Below are 8,068 nucleotides of genomic sequence, written 5' to 3'. Positions count from 1 at the left end.
TCTGAAACCAGCCTGGACTTCTGGTAGTTCTCTGTTGATGTGCTGCTCCAGTAGTTTTTGGATAATTTTCAGTAAAATCTTGCTTGCACGTGAAATCAGTGAAATATAATAGAAGTGCATATAATAGAAGCATAAAAATTTTTTTTGCTACAGAAAAATCACAGTTTACTAGCAGACCAATGATAATTTTTTTTTCAACTGAGAACTCCTTAAAATATATAAATATCACTAGTTGGATTTGTTCATCATGAACAAATTATAAGATGTAGTTGTTATCTATGCTAAAAGAATTATACTATGTGAGATAGAAGTTTGCCAGGAGCATAAGATTATTCACATTTGAATGTGTGGATGGGAGAATTAAAGTAACATCTGCTGCCCCTCCATGGCCCAGCACACAGAATTAGACAAATGTAAAATGTTATTCCTCTTTTTTAAATGAACAACTACTCCCAAAGGAATCCGTGAAAGGAGAAGGCAGACTTTGAACCACAGAATTATTGCAGAGCTAAATAGTAGCTGCAAGTGTGAAAAAGCAAATTTCAGTGCAATGTTTTAGAGAAAGAAGAGAAATAAATCGAAAGCCTATGTTCTATCCACTGCCAAACTGTTATCGAGCCCAACACTATTTTTATTTTGTTTTACTAGCTTGGCCTTCGATAGACTCATGAAGTAATGTGAAGAGATTAGCAATACCCTCCTCCCTATCCATTGTAAAATACCCTTTAGACTATTCAGCTATTGCAAGAAGAATTGTATCCAAAAGAAGAATTGTATCTAAAAGCTGAAACAGGTAGTAAATTGATATCCCAGTCTTGGCCCATGGTTGATAGAGTTTTCATGAAGTTAGAGGACTTTGAATCAAACTAAGATCCAGTTTCTCCTGTAGTCCAGTCACTGCTATCTTGGGATATGAACCAACTGAAAATTACAAAAGAAGGCTAAAATAAGAAAATATGTAAGTGAAAAAGGTTAAGTGGAAAATATTCCGTGGAATAACAACCCGGCGTTGCATCCCATAGTTCAAAATCTGCTGTTACAGCTGATGGCTATCCACTACAGCCCTTGAGTTTAAGTCCAAAGTCAACCCATGCATTCTGGAAAGTATCTTGGAAATACTAAGATCTTTGGAAACTGCATTACCTATTAATGATAAGACATCAATATAGTTCAAAGGGAGCAGGGCAGCAAATTAAAAATGCTGACAAGGTTGAGGAGAGATTGGAACTCTTTTTCACTGATGGTGGGAATATAAGATGATACAACCACTATGGAAGGTGGTATGGTGCTTTCTCAAAAAGTTGGAAATAGAAAAACTATTTGACGCAACAATTCCACTAGGAATATACCCTAATGAAATCAGAGCTGCAACTCAGATACCCACCAACAAATGAATGGATAGAAAATCTATGGTATATTCACGAAATGGAACACTATACAGCACTGAAAACCAAGGGGCTCATGAAATGTTATACAACATGGGTCACCATGGAGGATGTTATGCTGAGTGAAATAATCTCAGTCATAAAAGGACAAATACTATATAACACCAATGTTATAAAATAGGACTTACGTGGAGGTTGTGAGATAACTAAGAAAAGAGGGGATAAATAGTGAACACTGCATTGGAACAGATGAAGGAAATAACTGTTTAAAAGAAATATTAGTAGGCATTATTTGTATGACAACATTCTAGAATAAGAGGTACATAGAAAAGTGAACTGGGGAAGAGAAGAAATTATGCAACAATGATTTCATTCTTTTTTTTTAGTGAATTGTGGTGGAGGGAGTTGTAAGGAGGAAAATGTGCAACCATGAATGAATGGAAATCCAACTTTTTGTAAGATTTGATTAAAATCACACTTAAAAAAGGGAAAGAAATAATATGAGGGGTTGTTAGTTAGATAATGGTTAAGCATTAAGTATTTTTTATACATTAATATTATAGTTGGGATACCTGAACACACTGTAAATTCATTATCAGACTCTTAATTATCAGTGGTTCAAAGCCCCCAGATGTTTTGCAAGAGGACAATTTCTATAAAGTTCTATAACCTTGAAAGTTCTATGGGGCAGTTCTATCGTGTCTATGGAGTCAATCAAAGTAGGGATTAACTAAATAGCTACATTTTGAAGTGATTCAGTGTTTAATTTTTCTAAAAATGTAATTGTTGTGCTGAGATGAATTGGCACAGGACATTTTGAATCCTAAGATCATATGATCTATTATGGTGGATATGAAAAGGTAAGAAAAAAAGGGGTCACTTTAATAGTTAAAAAGCCCTTTCTAGATCTGTCTTGAAATATAATATTGTGAATGATATAATAATAGCCATGCACATACAAGGAAGACCTGCTAATACCACTAACATTCAAATTTATACGACTACAACCAGAGCCAAAGAGGAGGAAATAGATTATTTCTATCAACTTGTTGCAGTCAGAAATTGATCGAATGTGTAATCATGATGCTTTAATAATCATGAGTGACTGGAATGCAAAAGTTGGAAATCGGGAAGAAGGATCAGTTGCCAGAAAATATAGAGGTGGTGGTAGAGAAATGAGGCTGGGTAGAGAATGATAGAATTCTGTCCAATCAATCATTTGTTCAAAGCAAATACCTTTTATAAGAAGCATAAATGCAAACTATACACATGGATTTTACCTGATGGAATGCACAGAAATTAGACTGATTACATCTGTGGAAGGAATTGTTGGAGAAGTTCAATATCAGCTGTACACACTAGGCCAGATGCTGATTGTGGAACAGAGCATCAACTGCTCATATGCAAGTTCAAATTAATACTAAAGAAGATTAAATCATATTCACAAGAATCAAAATTTGACCTCTAGTCTATCTCCTATGACTTTAAAAACCAATTCAGGAATATGTTTTAGGCCTTGAACACTAATAAATGAAGTCCAGATAAGCTGTGGGAAGATATCAAGAATATTGTTCCCGAAGAATGTAAAAAGTCATTAGTAAGAAGGAAGAAGAAGAAGAAGAAAAGACCAAAATGGATGTCAGAAGAGACACTGGATATTGCACTAGAGCACTGAGAAGCCAAAGCAAAGGAAAAAAATTAAGAAGTTAAGGAGCTGAATAGAAGATTTCAAAGAGCTACTTGGGAAGACAAGGTAAAATATTATCATGAAATGTACAAGGAGCTGAAGTCAGAAAATCAAAAGGGCTGAATTCACTCAGCATTTCTTAACCTGAAAGAGCTAAAGAATAAATTCAAGCCATGAGTTATAATTCTTAAGGATGGTATGGGCAGAATATTGAATGATTCAAGAAGCATTAGAAGCAGATGGAAGGAGTATACAGAGTCATTGTACCGAAAAGAATTACCTGACACAGAAGAATTTCAAGAAACAATATATGAGCAAGAGGTAATAGTGATGAAGGAGGAAATGCAGATTGCTCTGAAGGACTTGGCAAAAAACAAAGCCCCAGGAATTGATGGAATATCAATTGATATTTCAGCAAACAGATGCTGCCATGAATGTGCTCACCAAGATGTGCCAAAGAATCTGGAGGACAACTGCTTGACCAACTGACTGGAAAAGATCTAGATGTACTCCAATTCCAAAAGAAAGGTGACCTGACAGAGTATAGAAACTATCATACAATATCACTAATATCGCACACTAGTAAAATCCTCCTAAAGATTATCCAGAAAAGACTTGAATAGTACATTGACAGAGAACTACCAGAAATACAGGCTGGGTTTAGAAGAGATCATGGCACTATGAGTATTATTGCCAATGTCAGATGGATCTTGGCAGAAAGTGGAGAGTACCAGAAAAATGTCTGTGTTTCATTGATTATTCAAAGGCATTTGACTGTGTGGATCACAATAAATTGTGGCTAACCTTGAGGAAAATGGGAATCTCAGAACACTTGATCGTGCTTATATGAAACCTATACCTAGACCAAGAAGCAGTCCTCAGAACAGAGCAAGGAAACACTGCATGGTTCAAAATCAGGAAAAGAGTGTGTCAGGTATGTATTCTGTCCCCATACCTTCTCAATCTTCATCAAACAGATTATTTGGGAGGCTTTATGAGGAGGAGCGTGGCATCAAGATTGGAGGCTATGATATGCAGATGACCCAACTTTGCTTGCTGAAACTGAAGAAGACCTGAAGCACTTGCTGCCAAAGGTCAAGGACTGTAGTCTTCAATATGGATTGAAACTCAACATCAAGAAGACAAAGATTCTCACAACTAGATGGAGAAGAGTTTGAGGTTGTTAGCAATTACAGCTTGCTCGGATCTTCAATCAACAATCTTAACACAAGCCGTCAGGACATCAAAAGACAAATTGCCTTGGGAAAATCTGGTGTCATGGACCTATCCAGAGTGCTGAAGAGCAACTATGTCAATCTAGATACAAAGATGTGCCTAATCCAAGCAATGGTTTTTTCAATTACTTGTTAGCTTCAGGAAGTTGGATCTAAGGTGACAGAAGAAGAATAGATGCCTTCAAGTTGTGGTGCTAGAGAAGAGTCTTGAACATACCATGGACTGCCAAGAAAACAAATAGATCTGTCTTGGAGAGGGTGAAACCAATTCTTTCCTTCGAGACTAACCCTGCTTCACTTACTTTGGGCATGTGGCCAGGAGAGATCAGTCCTTGGAGAAGGACATTATGCTCAGAAGGGTGGACAGACAGCACAGGAGATGGACACCCCAGATAAGATGGATTGACACAGTAAACTGGGGCGATGGGGGTTAGTGTGTCAGAATTAGTGAGATTGGCTCAGGACAGGTCAGAGTTCAGAGATGTTGTACATAGAGTCACTAAGTATAACAGGTGACTCAACCAATAACATTCTATGACAGGTTTGGAAGCAGGAGTGGCATCCATTTCCTAAACAACTTGCCTCTGGAAACTCTATGAACTTTGATAAATGTCAATGGATGTAGAGGAGCTTCATGCCTTTTTTTCATAGGGTCGCTGTGAGTCATGCTATACTTGAAGGCAATTAACAACAACAATAGAAGCAAAAAATTCCAAAGGAGAGGTACATAATTTAAACAGAGAAGAACTAGGGGAGAGTTTTGGATTTTAGATAAAGACATTAAATATTAATGTCTTGAAGTGTAATATAATGTACTATCCAGACAACATTCACTTTTCTCACTCCATCCCGCCCTTGATATGATAGCTTAAGTCTCAAGCCTTCTGTTCTGTGATTCCAAATGCCTTGTCCTGCTGTTGGTCTCTTAGGCTGAGGCTAGTGTCTCTCGAGTTCAGGAGTCTCTAAATCCAAATTCCGGGAGTGGCATCTAATTTCTACACAACATTCCTCTGGAAACTCTATGAACTTTGAGAAATGACGATAATTATAGAAAGGCTGCAGATCTTTTGTTCACTATGAGTACTCAACTTGATGGCAATCAACAACAACAGCATTAGGGAAGGCTTTCTATCTCAGATGATTCTGAGGAAAAAATTCTTAGCTTTGAACTTGTGCTCCAGGACTGATTGCTTGTGGTTTAAGTGTCTTTCTCTTCCATTTACAGCGTGTTGCTGTCATGGTAGGAACATTTCCCAGGAGAGTGTAATATATCCTCTAGATCTGGTATATAATTGTAATTTTGGTCTGCTAAGGCCCAAAACTATTTAAGCATTCATGCCCAGTCCACCAGCCTTCTGGGATTGTGGGCATAATGTTAGATGAATCTTAGCTGAAAGCAGAAGGTACCAAAGAAATGTCTATCTGTGTTTCATTGACTATTCAAAGGCATTTAACTGTGTAGATTACAAAAAACTGTGGCTAGCTCTGAGAAGAATGGAAGCCCCAGAACACTTGATTGTATTTATATGAAACCTATACTTGGACCAAGAGACAGTTGTCAGAATAAAGCAAGGGAACACTGAATGGTTCAAAATCAAGAAGGGTGTACGCCAGGGATGTGTCCTATTTTCATACTTTTTCAATCATCCAGGAGTCTGGGCTTTCTGAGGAGGAATCCGGCATAATGATTGTAAGAAGTCTCATCAACAACCTGTGTCATGCAGATGAAACAACCCTGCTTGCTGACACTGAGGAGGAACTTTTGGCAGAAAGTCTAGGACTGCAACCTTGAATATGGATTGAAGCTCAGTATCAAGAAAAGAAAGATTCTCACCACTGGGCTGATTGGCAGCATCATGATATATGATGAAGAGGTTGATATTGTTAACAGCTTCAGTTTGCTTGGCTCCACAATCAACACTATTGGTACTAGCAGCCGAGAAACCAAATAAAACAAATTGCCTTGGCAAAATCTTCAGTCATAGACCTCTCCAGAGCACTGAAGATCTAAGATGTCAGTCTAGAGATTAAGGTGAACCTGATCCAAGCCATGGGTTTTGCAGTTACTTGCTATGTGCAGGAAATCTGGACAATGACTAGAGATGATAGAAAGAGAATTGATGCCTTTGAGTTGTGGTGCTGGAGAAGAGTATTGATTATACCATGCATTGCCAGAAGAACAAACATGTTCATCTTGGTATGAAACAAGGCTGTTCCTTGAAGGCAAAGATTCTGAAGTTTCCACTGACATACTTTGGGCATGTTGCAAGGAGGAACCAGTCTTAGGAGAGGGATGTCTTGCTTGGGAGGTTGGAGGAACAGTGCAAGAAAGGAAAACCCTAAATTATATGCATAGACTTAACAACTTTGGTAGAAGTGTCAGAGAAGGTAAGGCTGGCTCAGGATAGAGCAGGATTCAGAGCTGTTGTACATAGGGTCACTACAAGTCTCAAGGGACTTGGTAGCACATAACAACAACAACAATAACATTCAAGTAAAGAATATATAGCAATATGTATAAATATCATCAAATAATAAAGCACAAATGAGCAAGATAATGAAATAATTTATATATCAAACAAAGGAATTTTAATTTTCTCCTAAAGGTATTAGTTCAATGAGACAAGTTTGGGAGGAAATGGAAAATCATGAAATCACTTACCAAACTGCTTTAACAATATGCATTTATATAGTCTGGGCCTGACGTGGAGGGTAGTAACTTGACTTGAGAAATTTTGTTAAGTTACATTTCAAGTCAGAACCAACTCATAGAAGATTCTCCAGTGGTTTTCAGAGGCAGTAAACAGCCCATGAGGAGACTGGTCATTTTTCAACTGGTGAATTTAAACCACGGGCCTTGGAGTTGGCAGTGAAGCTCTTTAACACTTGGCCACCTTAGCTTCCTAGAGAGAAATGTAGAAGGAAGAATTTATTAGATGGAAATGGATCAAATGGAGGGGGAAGATGAAGGGAAGGAAGCAATAGAGATACACTAAAAACTTCAGTTGAGGTGGGGGTTCGAACAACAGAGAAAATGTCTGTACCATTCAGAGGTAGGAATAGTTAGTAAGAGATCATAGATAGTAACTATCTGAGTTAAATTGCCAGGTTAGATGTACTTTTGCAATCTAGACTTTAGCAAGTCTCTCATCATTCTGAGCTTATCTGAATATGTGAGTAATAACATCTGTACAGCAAGATTAGAAGCCCTGATGGTGTAGTGGTTAAGCATTTGGGCTATTAATCAATAGGCTAACAATTCTAAACCACCAGCAATCTAAAGAATAAAATCAACCCTACTCCTCCATAAAGATCTACAAGGGGCATTTCTACTCTATCTTATAAGGTTGCTATGAATTGAAATCACCTTGATAAAATGGGAGTTTCGTTTCTATTCTAACTCAGTAAAGTGGAGACAAATGATAGATAACCTGTTATTGAGGAAAAAGGTCAAAGTTGGATTATCCCGTAAAATAAACAGATTAGTGTTTGCAGTTACAAAACAAGGTCATCCATGAAAGCTCAAGTTGTTGTCAATATAGTCTTACTTAAAAGACATAATTAAGTTATTAATTCAAAGAATGACTAAATTAATATGCTTACATTTTAGAAGCATGGGTGTTTTAAAGGATTGTGTCCATTTGATTGGGAATTTGTCTTGTACTTTACACTTACTCTCCAAAGAAGTTGGTTAAATGAGGCATACATCTATTAATAGTCATTTGCTAATTTAGGTTTTTAATTCTCTAGCTGTTAATTGT

This window comes from Elephantulus edwardii, unplaced genomic scaffold (genome assembly GCF_000299155.1).
Source record: "Elephantulus edwardii isolate Elephantulus edwardi_28Jun2011 unplaced genomic scaffold, EleEdw1.0 scaffold00167, whole genome shotgun sequence".
Classification (NCBI taxonomy): Eukaryota; Metazoa; Chordata; class Mammalia; order Macroscelidea; family Macroscelididae; genus Elephantulus; species Elephantulus edwardii.
This window is presented reverse-complemented; position numbering follows the sequence as displayed.